The 17,873-nt window shown below is 45.2% G+C and overlaps 1 non-coding gene across 1 annotated transcript; it reads right to left on the reverse strand.

The window, feature by feature from the left end:
- Window positions 1-5,175: 5,175 nt before the first annotated feature.
- Window positions 5,176-5,247, reverse strand: Trnas-gga (transfer RNA serine (anticodon GGA)). The gene has a single exon. It is a non-coding gene; the product is annotated as a tRNA-Ser (tRNA).
- Window positions 5,248-17,873: the final 12,626 nt, after the last annotated feature.

A 17,873-nucleotide genomic window follows, 5' to 3' on the forward strand; every position in this document is an offset into this window, starting at 1 on the left:
GATCAGTGCATCGCCCAGGCCGGAGCGTCTGCTAGCGCTTGGGAGACGCCATGCGTTCTCCGGCTTCGTGATGTCCGAAACGGAGGGTTTGAAGGCTGTCAACGACACAACCACGATTTTTTGGGACCGCAGGCACCACGGGAAGAACGAGTGGTGCAGCCCGAAATTAACTGCGTTTGTACAGCAAAAACCCCGTGCTTCTCGACAGTGTGCAGCCTGTCCGACAGTTTTCACCGCGCAGTTGGTTCAGTGGCTAACAGGTGGCGCCACAATACCGCTTCCACAATACCGCTTCGCAATAGCTTTCTGCTGCTGTGAATTCTGAGATTGCACAGAAGCCACAGATATATAACTCTTGTGATCGTAATCTTATTTTCTCAGGCTGCGTATATGCTTCTTCTTTTAAAGAAAACGTGATATAAATCATATAAATAATAGAAGTCAACAAGAAGCAGCTAGCAATGTTCGTAGCAGACGGTTTTTCCTATGAACGAATGAGGGGCTCTCTACCACGAACGTCACACTAGAGTGGGTGTGGTCTGCAGTTGGAGCGCTCCGGCCTGTCACCGCGGCAGCGATTTTCCAAATTAATTGCACCGTGGTGATACAACTTTGGACAGAAATATTTTGTGGGAATGCTTTTCACATACTGCTTTACAAGATGACAGCAGTTTTGGACCATGTTAGACACCACTTTAATGCTCCTTTAAGGCCCACACCCGGGGGAGAAGCTACTTGCAAGTGCATATATATCTCCACGAGGGTTAGCCAATCCAGCGAAGTGATGCGACAGAGGAACGTCGAGTAACCTTTGATGTGAACCCTCTAAAATGCGAGCAATCCTGAAGCGTCGGGACGTCGCTCTGTATAGCTTCGTCTATTTCGGTTCCTACGCTAACGCACCGACTGGCAAGCAGCTCGTGTGCGTGTTGACTTAAGGGGCCATGCACTGCGGAAACACCGGTAGACTTATGCACGAAATCAATTCCCACAAGACAGGACCTTCCTCCCCGCCAGGTACGGCTCTTTCAAGACAAACAAACTGGACGCGAAACAATACGCAGATGCTGTACATTTCCAGAATCATCACGGCAAGCACACGCGCTTACGAAAGCGGAAACTCCCCGTATAAATCCGCCTTAGATTGACATGCGAAGTTTCGATCAAACAGCCTGTAACCTTTCAGACAACGGCCGCAGAATAAGAATAAAAAGCTAGGTAGATGCGTATGGGCTGTGACGTGCGCGGACGCGATGTGTACAGGAAGGCGGTGGGCAAACAGGCTACCCGTGGACACAAATGCTGCTTCCGTAGAAAATGGCCATGGTACACAAGGGTGCGTGCCTAATCATCCTGCGCTTTTGCACAGACACGCAATAGGAAACGCCTTGGGACGTACAGTGATCGGTTTGCGAGCATTGGTAACATTCAGAAATACCTTTTTGTACGCACGCAGACGGGTAGAAATCCAGCGAACGGGTAAGGAAGTATGAAGGGAATTGCCTCAGGACGAGAGCCGCCCATATTTCGAACAGAGACTGTTCTTCTGCTGGGCCTAGAAGAACAGTCTCGGTTCGAAATATCGAGAGAGAGTCAGAAACGTCCGAGAAACGTCATCATGACGTTGGTAGACAGAGTGAAACCGAAACAAATCGGAAGGGGAGTGCAGGGTTCTACGAATGGGCACTTGTTCGCTGCCACCTATTGAAAGAAAAGTAGGACCGAAGGTCGCGTCCTTTTCAGGGACCATCGTAATCCCCTCAAGGCTGTGGCTTTCGGGAGCGACCTTGTTCGCCTCTAGCTTCCAGCGTAGTTCAACTCTACCAAATTGATGGCGCTGTCGAACACTATGACGTCATTTATTTACAAACAGGGAGAGGTCTATTCTCTCCATACATTTTTGTATGCAGGGTTGTTTTGTTCTACACTCTTCAAACAGAACTTCACCGCACAGAACGCTCCTAGCCGATCATCATCCCGAATGCCGTACTCTGTCCTTTGATTTGTTGAAAATGGGAGGTCTTTCTGCGACACATATGCAGTTACGTTAACTGTCACAAAAATGCGTACGCCACGCCCTTTCCACAAGTCAGCGGGAGTGAGAAGGATATCGTTGTGTGCAATGGTAGGCCTTCAGCGTGTTCTGTGGTGAAGCCTTGGTTCAAGAGTCCGTTTTTTTTGTTGTTTTTTACTGTTCTGTAATCATTTTCATTGCAGTTATGCGTTCTCCATGTAATGCCGCAAGGCCCTTGGAGCACCACAATAAATAAATAAATGAGAGTGCAGGGTACGGTAAAGTTTAGCTAACGTTAAAAGCTGCGAATATTCGAATATCTGAACACAGAAGCGAACAGTTCTGTATTCGATTCGATTCTCGAACCGATTATAGAACTCTATATTCGAATTTCCAATTCAGTCTATGTTTCTTCAAAACCAAATATGTTCAAATAGTTCCGAAGCTGCACAGTTGAGGTTGAAAACGACACAAGAAAGGGCATAAAAGAAAGTGAGAGCAGACTTGTGCCCGTTACCAAAAAAAAAAGGAACTAAACACCGTTACCCGTTACTTCATAAAAAGAAACTAAATACGTTACTCGTTACCAACATACAAAAGTAACGAGTTCTCGTTACTCACAGGTAACGAGTTACTTTTACGTTACCGCCGCATAGTTAAAAGAGCCAACAAACATGCCGTCATTTGCCTTCATCCCTTTATTAATGAGGAATTACACTTCAGAAGAAGCTGACACTCGAAATTTGTCGTCCGTCTTTCGTGTTCTGTGTCTCCCGGCCCCTTACCATGACTCTATATCAGATTGCCCGGACCTTCTCCCTCCTTTCCGAAGTCGGGGTGATTGGAGATTATGAAAACACAAGAAAAACACTTGTCGTGCCACCACCAGCGGTTCCCAAAAACAGACGAGGGGCTACGTCATAATTTAGGGCGCTCAGAAGCTTAGCAAAGGCAAGAAAAGTCCAGAAGTCGAAACGCGTTTTTTGTTGCCATAGGTGCCCACAATTGGTGCCCATTCTTGTGAATGAGTGATGGTTGGAGATTACGGAAACAAGAGAAAAGACAACAACACATCCAGCCAGAGACTTTGAGTCACACGTTGTCGTGGGTCACGCAGGTCAAATCTGCACGCATTGCGCCACGCGGAGTGCCGAAATGTGCTCCCCCGCGCTGAAGGAAAGCAACGAGTAACGTCAGTAACGAGTTACCAAGTTTTGTAACTGATTCCGTTACTATTACAATTTTTAAAAACGTAACTAAATCGTTACTTCGTTACCAAAAAAAGTAACCGTTACCAAGTAACGAGTTACTTGTAACGAGTTAGGCACAATTCTGAGTGAGAGCTACTTCATGTTCTGATTCGTATGAGCATAACGCGTATACATGCTGTACAGCTTGGGACAAAAGTTTACGGAACACCGGGGTGTCGCATTTCTCCAACGGAGCGGCAACCTAGCAGCAAAAAGAAGTGGGCATACATATTGAGAGATGGATAGAATAGCAGGCCACCCGTTTCCTATTCGATCGCTTTGTGATAGCTGGCAGGGAAGCGCTCCGATGAAGAAATACGCAGCTGCCGTGTTCCGTGAACTTTTGACCCAAACTGTACACATGTTTTAGCAAGCCGACGTCCTGTTTGGCTGACATTTCCCCACTTTTTTTTCGTTGTTGTAATAAATACCCCCCCCCCCCCCCGTACATGCGCTGCAAGTGTATGCAGTTCGGTTATACAGCTATTTAACTTCGTATTCCATTCGGTTTTATAACTGTCCGCCTCGTATTTGCTTTGATTATGTAAGTATTCAATTCGTATTCTGCTTCCTTTTTAAAAGAACTGTTCGCACGTTGCTTTTTTGACTATTCATCTGTTTCTTTTGTTTTCCCTTTTTTCTTCCTGATTTTTATGCATACATGGAGTGTTGAGGAAAAAATGAATTATTTTTCTCTGTGTCGTCACTCCCCAATATATGAACCACTGAACGCGCGTATACGTAGGCGTCCACCACTGACGTCAGAGGTTTGGGCGCTACGGCTATTCACACTGGTAGTCGGAGACACGTGCCTTCTCCCGCGCTGCCTCCCTAGCGGAAACATCTGCAATGACATCAGAGCCCAAAGAGTTTCGGAATTCGCAATGCCGATTTTCTGCGTGTCTATCATCCTCTACAAAACTTGCAGGAGCGCAGATTCACTTGGATGCAAATAATTGCCTTTCACGTTCATTTGGCGCAAAACGGGACAAAGTGTCGTAACCCCTTTAATTTATTTATCAGGTCCCGTAATATTGTTTGCGTCGTCGGCAAAGGAAGCTTCGTAGCTGCATCAAGATGTCGCCTATCCTGCGATTGATTAATTATATCATATGCCAGGGAATCGCAAATAAAATGTCTGTGTCTGAAAAAAATAAAGATACCCAGAAATTGTGCAATCCCGCAGAGAAAAGGGGAGAAGTCAAACTTGGAGCCACGCGCATGCACACGTCGGCATATTCGTTCACTGTCATAAATTTCCGTACTATGGTAGACGGTAAAAAAAAAAAAAAAAAACAGAACTTCACCGCATAACACGCCGTGCGCCAACAATTGCATGAATGGTAGGGTTATCACTTCTAAATGGAAGAGAGGGGGGAGGGCGTACATCTTTTTTGGCAGTTATCATATATCCAAATTGCCGCAAAAAAAGGCGCATGCCCCCGTCTGTCTTCCAATCACAAGTGATAAGCCTATAATTCGTGGCAATGGTTGGCGCACAGCGTGCTTGCAAAAACGGTGTTACGTTAGCATAAATCTCCATTCTTCATTTTAATTTTTTCTTTTGATAAGAATATCATTTCTAGATTAACACTTCACTTAATGTTTCCAGGTGGACGGACGTGTTGTGCAAAATTACTTTTCTGAGAATTCGAGAATTTAATGAGTTGTCAATTTATGAAGCACACGCCTGAAAGCCACAGCGAGTTTCCACCCTCTCCCTCTCTTTCCTTCTCTCCATTTGCCAAATGCCAGACAGAGTGATACTACTGCTCACTGTAGTGATACCAATACAGCTGCCTGCAACACCGCCACCTCTCTCAGAGTGATTGGTTGGAGGGATATTGAACTGCTCCACCGAAACGCAACGAACAACACGACTCCGAATGCAAACAACTCAGGGAAAAGAGGTGCTGACGCCAGGAATCGAACCTGGGTCTTCTGATTTCCGGTCAGATATGCTAACCGCTACACCACACCAGCACGCCGTTTCCCATGAGCCATTGAGTGCCTCAAGTACGGGGGGGACGGACAAACCAACCACGCTATTCCCATTCTCTCTTACATCTTTCTCACTCACTCTCTCATTCAGACACGAGGCAGGGCGATTGTAAACGACGTAAACAACGAGATTTGGCCGAGGCAGACCAACAATTAGGGACGACACAGACAAGTAAGCCTCAAACGCCCAGAAATTAACGAATGCAAACAACTCAGGGAAACTGTGTCTGGAAACTTCTTGTCTGTGTCGTCCCTAATTGTTGGTCTGCCTCGGCCAAATCTCGTTGTTAACACGACTCCTACCGCCATCTGTCGAGAGGTGCTTCAGTTGCGCCGCTTACACAAATGCAGTAAAGAGGGCGGCACAGGTCTCAAAAGAGCAGTAGGGGAGCTCGGTGGAAGTTTCGAAAACCAAATTCGAAACCTGCACAGCTTCGGGTCCTCCCTCACCACTTCTCAACGCACGTAGAGCGTACAAAAATATACATTCGACTCAGACCGTTTTCTCTTGGTGCGGTAATTACGCGGTAGCTTAGTGGCAAAAACGTTTATGCGTTTTCTCCTTATTGAAGAGGTCATTCGAAGTACGATGTCGTACCAAAGTAAAGCGATAGAGAATTATGCATAACATATTCCCTTCCATGTACTTGACATTCAGAGAGAGAAGGAGTGGAACGCGGATTTTGATAATACTTTAGGTACCTTTTAAGGAAAATTGAACATTTTATTATCCATCGCCAAAAAACGATTAGTTATTAAACTTGCTGTCGTTAGAAACTTCTGTACACCCTTAGAAAAAAGGGTGGAGTAGTTACACCTTTTAGGAGGTAATTGTTGTTGCATATGTTGTGCCTAAAAGGTTGCAAAGTTCTACCTGCTGCCTAAGAATGATAGGGTTACCGCTTCTGATTTGGTGAGCGAGGGGGGCGTACGCCTTTCTGCAGCAATTTGGATGTACGATAATTGCTTTTACCACCCTATTACACCCTTTATCAGACGGAGCAAGGTGGTAACTATAGATGTTACCACACTGTTAAAACAGAACTTCACCACATAGCACGCTCCTAGCCAACCATCATTCCGGATGATATCATTCTGTGCATTGATTTTTGAAAATGGGAGGAGGCGCCGATCTGAGACACATTATGCTTGTCCAGATAGGCGCCTCCCCCTGTTTTGAACAAATCAGGACACAGAATGATATCATTCGGAATGATAGTTGGCTAGAAGCGTGCTATGTAGTGAAGTTCTGTTTTAACAGTGCACCTTTTCACACCCTTTTTTTCTTAGAGTGTAGAGCCGGTTGGCTCACTGAGTTAGTAGCAATGCTCATCGAACGCGGGAGGCGCGTACGGATCGATGTTTCGTTACTTCATCTGTGGCGCAAGCATCCAAAATAATTTATCTCTCTTGTAAATGTCTGTAATATGAGTGATATTTTATTACTCATTATGTAGGGCATTATGGCTACAAAATAGGCTCCGCCTACCGTTTTCAACAAATCAGGGACGAGAACGTTGTCGTTCGGGATGCTGGTTGGCTAGGAGCGTGCTATGCGGTGAAGGTCATTTTTAAGAGCAGACGACGTTATGTGTACCTCCGCGTTAGCGTCTGATTGGGTGCTACAATTCTTCAGATGACGTAACAATGGATAGAGGTATCTGGATGGCGGTACGTCTACTTGGCCGTATCCGAAAAGAGTTCGTTTTTGTATTAACGCTGCACACGTTATGAAGGAGAAGTATTGAACAAGAACTTGTAAATGGAATTACAGAGCGAAGAAGAACAACGTTAATCCTATTACACCTGTAACTATAAATAGCTGCAGGTAGGAGTTCTTACCTGCTTTAATCCATAATCCAGATCCAATCCAATCCTAATCCGGACCTAAGCCATAATCTTAGTAATAGTCGATAATATTAGTCATGTCATCGTTAAGTACACGTGCTCTGTATGCCTATTATCTGTGTGCTTAGCGGGAGGAAAGGAAAACAGACTATGTATACTACAATGTTTCTGGTAAAGACGGACTAAGGACCGAGAGTGCACCAGGAAAATAACTGGGACCACCTTAGTGTGGTCTACTGCATTTTGGTTGTGCTGAAGCTCATTAAGAAAGTAGGGGAGGAGCAGGTATTCTGTTAGACTTGCCCCGTGGCGTCCGTCCGTGACACAGCAACCTCCTCACCCCAAACACTCTGCTCGACCAGACAGCAGCCATAGACCCACGCCCCAGGCAATCTTTTTTGGCGGCGGCGTGTGCTGACTGCATGTGCATTTGGCGGCGTCTATAGGCGTAATCTTTGGACAGCGAAGTGAAGTTTGCCAGTCCCATGAGCGAACAATTGTAGCACCGGCAGGAATAACACAAACAGTCAATGCATTCCAGGTAGGCGATGCTTTCTTCGTTTTGACACTAACAGCGACCCAATATTACGCGGGAGGGCATGATTCGCCCCAATTAAGCAACATTATTTATTAACTGGGGGGATATGTTTAATGATAAGAAAGAATTATTATTGATATTATTCATTAACTGGTTTATTCAACCTGCATTGAGAAATCTCCGCATAAGAAGAAAGACATATTACAAAGTGGGCTTTTGCAAACCACTCTGTGTGACTGCACAAAAGGAAGCCAACAGTTTAAACTTTTTAAAATAGAACACAGCAGATGCGTCCACGCCCGCAATTCAAAATATTGGCGCGACAACAAATACTTTTTCCGTAAAAACTTTTTACCGTTATTTTGTGTTTTATTATTACTTTTTTTTTAACTCCGACTCAGGGAGTTCTCTGTCTTTTCACTTGATAGAACCTCAAACTCGAATTCCTTTTGTCGGTTGGTGTTCGAGAATCATTCAAATTTGCACAAAAATCATAAAAGAGTTGCACTACAATTACGTCCCGAAAAAAAAAAAAAACGTACAATTTCGCAAAGTGTAAATACGCCACATTGTGGCACCCCCGAACTGGCGGCGGCGGCGACGCAAATGAAACGACTGGCACGCCGGCGTGGTGCGTAGCTCAAGCATACTAGTCCAGCCGGTTGCTTTTCAGTCGGAACGTCTTGTCTATTTATCATAACCCATGGTGGGTCCCCGTAGCAGTTGGCATATTGCGTGGTGTAAATTGCATCGACGGCTCGGCAGTATGGGTAACGCAGGAATGCCAACAACGCAGCAATGCAGAAAGCGCGCGGTATCGCTCCAAGTGAGTTCCTGCATTATGGGGAAAATTCCATTCCACGTATTCTCCTGGATTTTCTCAATCATTGACCAAAGTTGCTTGTTCCATCTCTCTCTCTCTCTCTCTCTCTCTCGCTTGCTCTTTATTTTTGCGTTAGCTTGTTCATCACTTAGGGAAGTTAGGTGTAGAGACCTGTCTCACCCCCTGTCCCCCACTCCTTAGTGCTGCCCTCACTCCGCCCCAGGCAGCACACAATATTGGGCCCATATTGGCTGAGCAATGGCGACACGGGTTCAATATGGGACCGTATGGGACGATATTGTGAATATATGGGCCCATATGGTGAAGTTCAGCCAATATGGGGAAACTGTTGGCAATATGGGTCCCATGTTGCCATATGCGCCCCACATTAGCTGAAAATGCGGAAAATGGGACGAATCCGTATTGGGTACTTGTACCAAATGCCAAGCAGCACGGCAAGATTGGACGTTGAAGCGTGTGAAATGTCCTACTCAGTACGTCGTTACATCCAACAACTTCCCGCAGACGATACACATTGTTCGAAAGAGTAAACATGTGGCAATCCCACTGTAACATGCACTGTAACATGCACTGGTACTGCTTATGCAAACAGCCGTCATCTTGCTTCGCGATGCCAATCGGTGATAGCTGCGGAATAAAACGAAACGACTCAGAGCGTGTGGTCGTTTCAGCGAAATCGCGCGTCTTACGAGTCGTAATGCGCATGCGCGACACTCGGATCGGTCGTTTCATTCGAGCGAAAATGTCGCTGGTTAAAGTCTCTAATGACAATGGAAGCTGCAGGTCAAGTAAAAAACGTAATGTCTGATAGATAGCGATATCCGTTCTGAAACGCTAGGTGTCTTGAAGTTACTGCAGATGCAGTGCGAGATGCTGAGGCGTCCGTCACTGTCACGAAAGTGTTTCGCTCCTCTGTACTCTAGGACATAGGGTCGAAACCGGAACTGAACCGAAACCGCAAACCGCAAAAAAACGTTATTTTCTGCCGAACCGTACCGTAAACATTTTTTTCTCTCCGCTTGAACAAACCGGAACTGAACTAAAAATATATGATACGGTAACCGGTTCGCCAGACGGTAAAAAGACGCCTATACCTTCCCACTCGAATGCCACGCACCAGCTCCCTGCATCGCTCGGAGTCTTGCCGAATTCATAGAGCGGACAAATTGATTAACCAAGAAGTGGTGAACCCATGCACCTCCTACAGCCTCACCTCCGAAAGGTTCACGACATCCCGTACATTTTCGTGATTCGAGGTGTAAAAAAAAAGGATGTGCTACACGACAGCTACACTTTGCATTGTTGCCTCGGCTGCTTCCTTTCATTCAGCGTCGCAGTCTGAAGGCGACGTAAGTTTTAATAGTTCACAGTGACATCCACACGCAACGCTAACCTCTAGCGACCACGGGAAAGAAGTTGGTGTGTGGTCCAGAGCATGGAGGAAAGAAACACAGGAGCGGCCTCTCGCCTTCTTTTCAACGGGGAGCTAGCAGCGTGCCGGCCTGCGCATGGGACACTGGGATACTCCCATCTACCACGTGACCGCTTTCTTCTCTTTTTCTTTAGAAATTGGCGATGCGATAGCCTTTTCCAATGGAGTTCAATGGTATGCTGTACGCCATTTCCCAGCACTTTTCGATACAGTAAAGGATGATCTGCTGTGAACTGCATGGTTCTTTGTACCTATGAAGTGTAGAGGCGAGGGAGTAAGTGGAAGGAAGGAGGAGCAAGCCATCGCCGGAACCTGATATTACCTCTCACATGTGGTACACCGATTAGCACAGTACACGAAAACCGGTTCGAACCGATTAATATCGGCTCGAACCATTATTTTAGTTGCGCTGAACCCGAACCGAACCGAAAACCTTGAACCGGAACTTGAACCGAACCCGCCTAAATAACAGTTCCGAGCCCTGTTCTAGGATCGGGTTGTAAGTTTTTCGGTCATATAATACTGAGGTCCCAATAAAGGCTTCTGAGGGATGTTTCGTACGGTAGTCCTCTGAGACTACCTGGATCCTTGAGCAAGGCAGCAGTTGGCAATAAGACGGGCACTGCACCTGTTCTTCGTTTTGGGGTAATGTAGTATTGTAATGCCATGCAACGTGGATCAGTTAGATCTGTACGAAAGAAAAGCAGATGAAGTAATATTACTTTTAGTGGTGGATATTATACCGGGTAATGCGTAATTATTACACTCATCATCGGCATTATCACGGCGGGCAAAATGGGCTTGCCAATATAGGCAGGCCATGTTGGTCTAATGGGGAATCTGGTTGCCTGTGTGTTGTGTCGTCTTTTGACTTGTTCCCCGGCACGGGGGTCTTATCGCTTTTAAAGGAACCTGGTTGCACTTTTCAGGTGGTACCAATATTGGCAGCCCATATGGGGCCCATATTGGCGAACCCGGTAGCCAACACTGAGTCAATATTAGTGTGCTCCCACTTTCAAATGGAATAGTGGCACAACATTTTCAGGCGCGACGAAAGCAATATGGGCTGTGGAACTACTGACGGGCGATTGCAGACAACTATGTCTTGAGCACTGCCTTGATTGGGCCTATATTTATTGATTGGGCCTGGGTTATGTGAAGGCATATCTACTTCTGAAATCTTTCCGCCTGCGTACACAGTGTTTCGTAAGGATCGCAATTACGCTGCCTGTGGTTGTAGATACGGTGGTGGGGTGCTAATCGCTCTAAATAATGCAGTGCAAGTGCATCGACGACATGATTTGGAGACTTACGATGAATGTCTCTGGCTTGAGGCAGACTTTGGAAAAGGAAGCCGTTATCTAATAGGCAACTATTATTTTCAGCCGGGGTCCGATGTGGACATTTTTATTCGACATTTTGAAGATCTGAGTCAGTACTTGGAAGCGTCTTCTAAGCGTATCTTAATCTTCGGAGATTTCAACCTACCAGGAGTGAAATGGCATGGAAATGCTCAGCTCTCGACAGACTCTTCAACTCGTAAGAAGGCTTCTTGCCTGCTAGATTTCATGAACCTTCTAGGGCTCTCACAAGCAAATCGTCATTGCAATGTAGCTGGTAACGTTTTAGATCTTGTTGTTACAGACGAGGCCTTTATTGATGTCAATGTACCCTCTTCTTTGGTACCACCTGATAAATATCATCCGCCGTTAGATATAGTGATATCTGTTCCAGTTGAGTTTACCCAACGCGTCATACCTGCAGTGTATCAGTTTAGTCGTGGCGACTACTTATCATTGTATCGGTATTTTGAAAACTGTGATTGGACGCCTGTAATGCAGGACACAAATCTTGATGCCTCCTTGGGTGCCTTTCTCAATATTGTAGTTGATGGTATGCGAAAATACATACCAATGAATAGTCGAAGAAGGTCACGTTATCCATCGTGGTTTTCTGTCGAACTAATTAAGTGTCTTAGAAAGAAACTGCATTGCCACAGAATGTGGAAACGTTCTGGTTTAATGTACTGGCACGATAAATATAAGGCCTATCGCACGCTAGCTAAAAAGTTGTATAGTTATGATCACCTGAACTATGTTCAAGATACGGAACGTAGTCTGAGAACTCGTCCGAAGGAATTCTGGCGATATACTAAATCTTTGTTGAAGGGCTCGTATCCGGATGTTACCTTGCGTGATGGTGGATCCTACTACAATGACCCTGTGATTGTGGCGGATATCTTTAGTAAGCATTTCTCTTCGATTCAGTGTCAGTATTTTACACCTGGCGTGAGTTGCGAGTTGTATACTGGACATATGGATGTTATGCAAATGAATGATGTCGGCCTAGATGAGGTCATTGTTGCCATATCTCGCCTTAAACCGAAGATTACGTCGGGTTATGATGGTGTCCCGAGTTTTATACTAAAGGGGTGTTGTGACTTAATTGCCCCAGTATTGAAGCACATCTTCCAACTATCGCTGAGTGCAGGTGTATTTCCTGAAGCTCTGAAAAAAGCGGTAGTTGTTCCGATCTTTAAAGCTGGAGATGCTACTGACCGGAACAACTATAGACCAATATCGCTGCTAACAAGCGTGTCAAAAGTGTTTGAGTCAGTTATGTATACCCGTTTATATAGTTTTTTTAAGCATAAAATTAACAACTGTCAGCATGGTTTTATCAAGGGAAGGTCAGTAGAAACGAACCTGAGCGCATTTATGAATGAATGTGCGTCCATTGTAGAGAATCGCGGCCAGTTGGATGTAGTTTATTTCGATATGTCGAAGGCTTTCGACATGGTGAGTCACGAGCTGTTACTAATGAAACTGGCTGCGTACGGTCTTAGTGACCGTTTAGTGGCATGGTTCAGGAGTTATCTCACTTGTCGGGAAAATGTTGTGCGCGTTGGTGGCTCTCTATCTGAACCATATGAATCTTTTTCTGGGGTGCCGCAAGGCTCAAATCTTGGACCTCTGCTCTTTGTTGTATTTGTGAATGATATCATTCAAAATATTAAGCATTCAAATTGTTTGCAATATGCTGATGATTTAAAAGTGTATAGACGAGTTAATGACGCAGGTGACGCCACAAAGTTGCAGCGTGATGTTGATGCCATAGAATGCTGGTGTCGGGTCAATGGTTTGCGCTTGAACACAGAGAAAACGAAAGTAATATCTTTGACACGAAAAAAGGATGATCTTTTGCATGTTTATAAGGTCGGTGGCGTAGATATGAAAAGAGTAAAGGTTGTACGTGACCTTGGCGTAATTTGGGATTCGGCTTTAAATATGGAGGAACACGGCACTAGTATAGTGACATCGGCAACGCGCTCGCTAGGTGCAATTTTTCGTATAACTAGAGATTTTCGTAACAAGGAAAGCGTACTGGCGCTTTACAGGAGTCTAGTAAGGTCAAAATTAGAATTCGCGTCCGCTGCGTGGAATTTCCTAAACAGTAAATTATCAGCTAAGATTGAATCAGTACAGAAACGATTTATCAGAACGTTTTTTGATAGATTTTTCGACAGAAGACATTTTTATGATTATTACTGGATTCTGAAGAAACTTGACTTGTGTTCTTTAAGTGTTCGCAGAGATATTCATGATGTGTTGTTTTTGCACAAAATTTTAAACAGTTCCATTGATTGTCCAGACCTACTCTCGTCTGTATCGTTTTGCGTACCTTCTAGCCAAAGGAGAAATGCTAATTTGTTTTACGTTGCTCGTGTTTTATTGTCTTCACCTGTGGTCAGGAGTGAATTAATGTTTAATACTCTAGAATCTAATGAGATTGATATGTTCATGAGTACGAATTTTTATCATACCGTTCGAAGTGTTTTTGCCTAACAGTGTTCTGCTTTTTCCCTGTATGTGCTCCCATTTCTTTTTTCTTTTCCTTGATCCATTTTTCCATGTATGTGCACCATTCATAAGGCGCTTTAATGGGCTGTTAATGGGCACAATAAAACCAAATCAAATCAAATATTGACTTAGCACGGGCATTTACCCAATATTGGACCAATGTCAGGCCAATATTGAGCTGCTGCCTGGGCAATATGGGGTGTACATGGGCAATACTTGAGCTGAATATCGGCTGCCAATATTAAGCCTTGCTTGGGCAGGGTTGCAAATGTAAAACTGAACCAACATTGGGAATCCGAGATAGCCAATATTTGTCCAGTCTGGGACCCGCATTGGGGTGCTGCCTGGGACCTGTCCACATCTGTACGCCGCACATAGCCACAGTTGCTTCGCGGCGCTAACACGGAATAAAAAAAGTAGAGGCCTGTCTCAGTGTCTGCGAAGGACTCGACGGAATCGTAACGACTCAGCCATGGCGGCACCATCCAAGGTATTTCCACAATCCAATTAATCACACAGTACAGTGCAAAAAAATGTGGATGACTTGCCTCCAGCCAGCTTCCTCTAACCAGTTCTCGAGAAACGCATTTCGGTCGACCGCAACAGATTGAGACACTGAAATCAGCCAAGAACCACCAATAATACCGCATCCTTCTAAACTATACATTCATATGAGATTGTTCTCCATTTTGCACTAGCATATGTGCGAATGATTTCTGCCTCGTACATCTTTGAAGCGGAACCGCCTTCCCGGTGCCATTACCTCAATTACCGAGCTGGTAGCCGTACAGCTACACTCTTAACTCGGTACCCTCTAGTAAAGGGTAAAAAATCGCAATATTTTACCCTCTATTTCAGAAGCTACCAGGTACCCTCTGAGCAGTACCTTTTATAAAAGTTACAAGGAACCCCACTAATTAGAGGTTACGGCCTTCAATCCAGCACCTGCCCGTAAAGCTTACGCCAACGTGCGGCTTTTTATACAGGATGTTCATTTTTATTCGCAACAGAGTAGCGCTCATTTAGCAGGTGGGTTATGTGAATTTTTGCTAATTAATCGATCCGTAGTTACAAACACATGCGTCAGGAAATGTTTGTAATTACGGATGGGTTAATTTGCGAAAATTAACATAACCCACCTGTCAAATGAGCGCTAGTGTGATGCGAATAAAAACAAACACCCTGTGCGTAGGATATGGACAGACATTTACAGAACACACCAAGGTACCAAAATGAACAAGCAGAAAAGGAGATCTTGAACATATGTATCTTACAAAAACAGAAGTCTGTCGAGAGGTGACACATTGTGCACAAGTGCGATTCTGATGTGAGGAGAAACCATGGTCGCTATACCATGTATGTGGAGAAAAGAACTATCTTCTAAGTGAGAAGCAATGCATAAAAGTGCGAGGAAGCCAGCGAGTCAAAACAACCGACCTATATTTGCTAAGCTGAACAGACCCAACGAAATGGAGAATTGCAGCAGAAAAAAATTTATTCCACATTCGTGTTGCAGAGGCGAGCGCAAATGGCAATACAGTATTACATAAAACGCACACAACCTTGAGGAATATGAGTGTACAACAACAACAACATATATATTGTGATGATGAAGTGGGGAGGTTTTCCACTCTAGGAGTGGAACGCTACCCCATAGCTAGGGGTCTAATATGAGTGGTGACAATGATCAGTGATGACGATGAGAGATGACGGGAATGATCGAAGTGGCGATGACAATGCTGGACGTGATCGTGGTGATGGGAGTGTCCGAGGGCGCTGCTGGGGTCATAGTGAGTCCTTTAGGCCTGTCGCCTCAAAGAAGTCAACCACGTGACGTAAGGCCGCCCTGGAGTCGGCCGCGGTGTCCCAAGGGCCGAGGATGGTCGACAAGTTGAAGGGGCGGCAGCCAAGGGTGGCAAGAGTGTACAGTAACGCAGGAGACACTACATTACTGCGTTATCAGCGTTGGAGGCGCTCTGGGACGACTTTGTGAGGTACTGCATTGCGCTGGTGACGGTATGTGAACCTGCATGTGGGATCCTGGGAACAAAAGTTTGGGCAATGAGAGTAACATTAACGGAACCATTCAAATCCGTACAAAGCACAATGTACAAAGCAGCATAAATGCGGGAAGGCGTTCACTCCGCGATTGAGTCTTAGAATACCGTAAGAATACAACAAGTAGGAAGCTGCGAATTATATATCTCGATGCATATATCCGCAGCTCGCAAAATGCACGCCGGTTTATTGACTTGGCGACCAAGTAAGAGCAGAAAAGTAGCAAGCGTAAGTGGCGTTCATATGCAGGACCGCAAAACGCTTGCCATAATCACAACAAACATGTGCTAAGAGCTCTTGCTATCAAAATAACGCGCGTACCTAGCACAAAATGTACACTTACCCAGTGTATGAAGTGTGTGAATTAGGGCTGCGGTGGTGACGTTCGTTTTCGGTTATATATTCTTTGCAATCTTCGCACTCACTACACTTTCCCCTGAGAACACCGAAAATATCCTTGTTTGCTAGCGACATCTAGTTTTTCCGTTGTTCCTGACTATACTATGATAAACGCGAGGAAAACCACTGATTAAAACAGATTACACTTGTTAACGGACGGACGACGAGCGTTAAGCGTTTCAAGGAAAGCGCTCTCAGTGTGGATAGACCTAGACCAGGCTCGGCTACGCAGCGAAATCGGAAATCTTGGTGGTTGCGGCATTGACAATGGTTTTCCACCCTTTAGAAAGAAACACACTATCAGTATTCCAGACTGCGAACTTATAATCTGTGTTCATACAGCATTGATAACATGTAGTCGACGTATAAATGACGCTGAAACAGATAAAAAATAACAGCGTAGATTCGCAACTGTCGTCTCGAATGGGAGGCTGAAACGCGGCATTATGCTGAAAAACAGAAGGAAAACAAACGATAAGAAACTAACAAAGAAATTATCGTTGGAGATTTCGCTTAGAAGTTACAGTGTCGGAGTAGAGGGTACATTTATAAGTTACAACAAGCTGTTTTTGTTTTTTCCGAGATGTAACTTCTATTCGTGTTGTAAAGACATGACTTTGGCCGCTTTTAACCTCTAAATATACGTTACAGTGGTGTAACCTATAAGAAATCTCGAAATCTACGTCTATATAGAAGTTACATGTTTCTAAAAGTTACAATAAAAGGTACGGGTTTAAGAGTGTAGCCATGACTTACCTTGCCACGCTCGAGCTGCCTGCGCCAATGGATAGTGTACTGCGACTCTAAAGCCGGCCTTGAAGCTATCTCATCGTTCTTGGAAAAAGGCCGTACGGCGTCAACAGTACGAGACCTCCTGTTATCGCAAGGGTATCGCAAGTGCACAGACATCGGTCACGACGTCATTCTTCAGTGGATACCTGGCCATATTGGCATGAGTGGTAACGAGAAGGCGGACGAAATGGCGAACATCGCACACCTGTCATCGACAGAATATCTTGTCACGTTTTCAAAGCAGTACATCAAATCTCTCCTAAAATCTATGGCTGATGACATCCGCAGGACAAAATGGCACCAAGCCGACAGTGGTCCGTCACTGCTGCGCACGCTAGACCCGGATCTGAATTTTACCATACCTTCAAAAACGCCCAGACACATAGAAACTCTCCTGCACCGTCTACGTCTGAATGTGCCCTATGGTCGCCAGTTTCTTCATAAAGTGGGCAAGGTGGACTCGCCCAACTGTCTACTGTGCGGGACAGTGGAAAACACTGAACATATCATCATGCATTGTCCAAAACATGCTGCACAAAGAGGCATCTTGAGGCAGACCCTTGGTCTTCTCGACAGCAGGGACTTCAGCATAGAGAAAGTCTTAGGCGTATGGGACGCTAACCACAGGGACGCGGCCTTCAATGCTCTTGTCAATTTCATTGTGAAATCTGGACTAGAAACTCTATACTAGACGGAGAGTGGACATTACTGTGATCCTTGATGTGAACGGCGCGCTCGGTCCTGCGTTGTCGCGGTCGAGACGCTCACCCCGGTGAACTTTTGCGGTGCGCTCGCACATTCTGTGGTGCAATCGTACCGTTTCCTTTCTTTTTTCTT

Source organism: Ornithodoros turicata, chromosome 3 (assembly GCF_037126465.1).
Source record: "Ornithodoros turicata isolate Travis chromosome 3, ASM3712646v1, whole genome shotgun sequence".
Lineage (NCBI taxonomy): Eukaryota > Metazoa > Arthropoda > Arachnida > Ixodida > Argasidae > Ornithodoros > Ornithodoros turicata.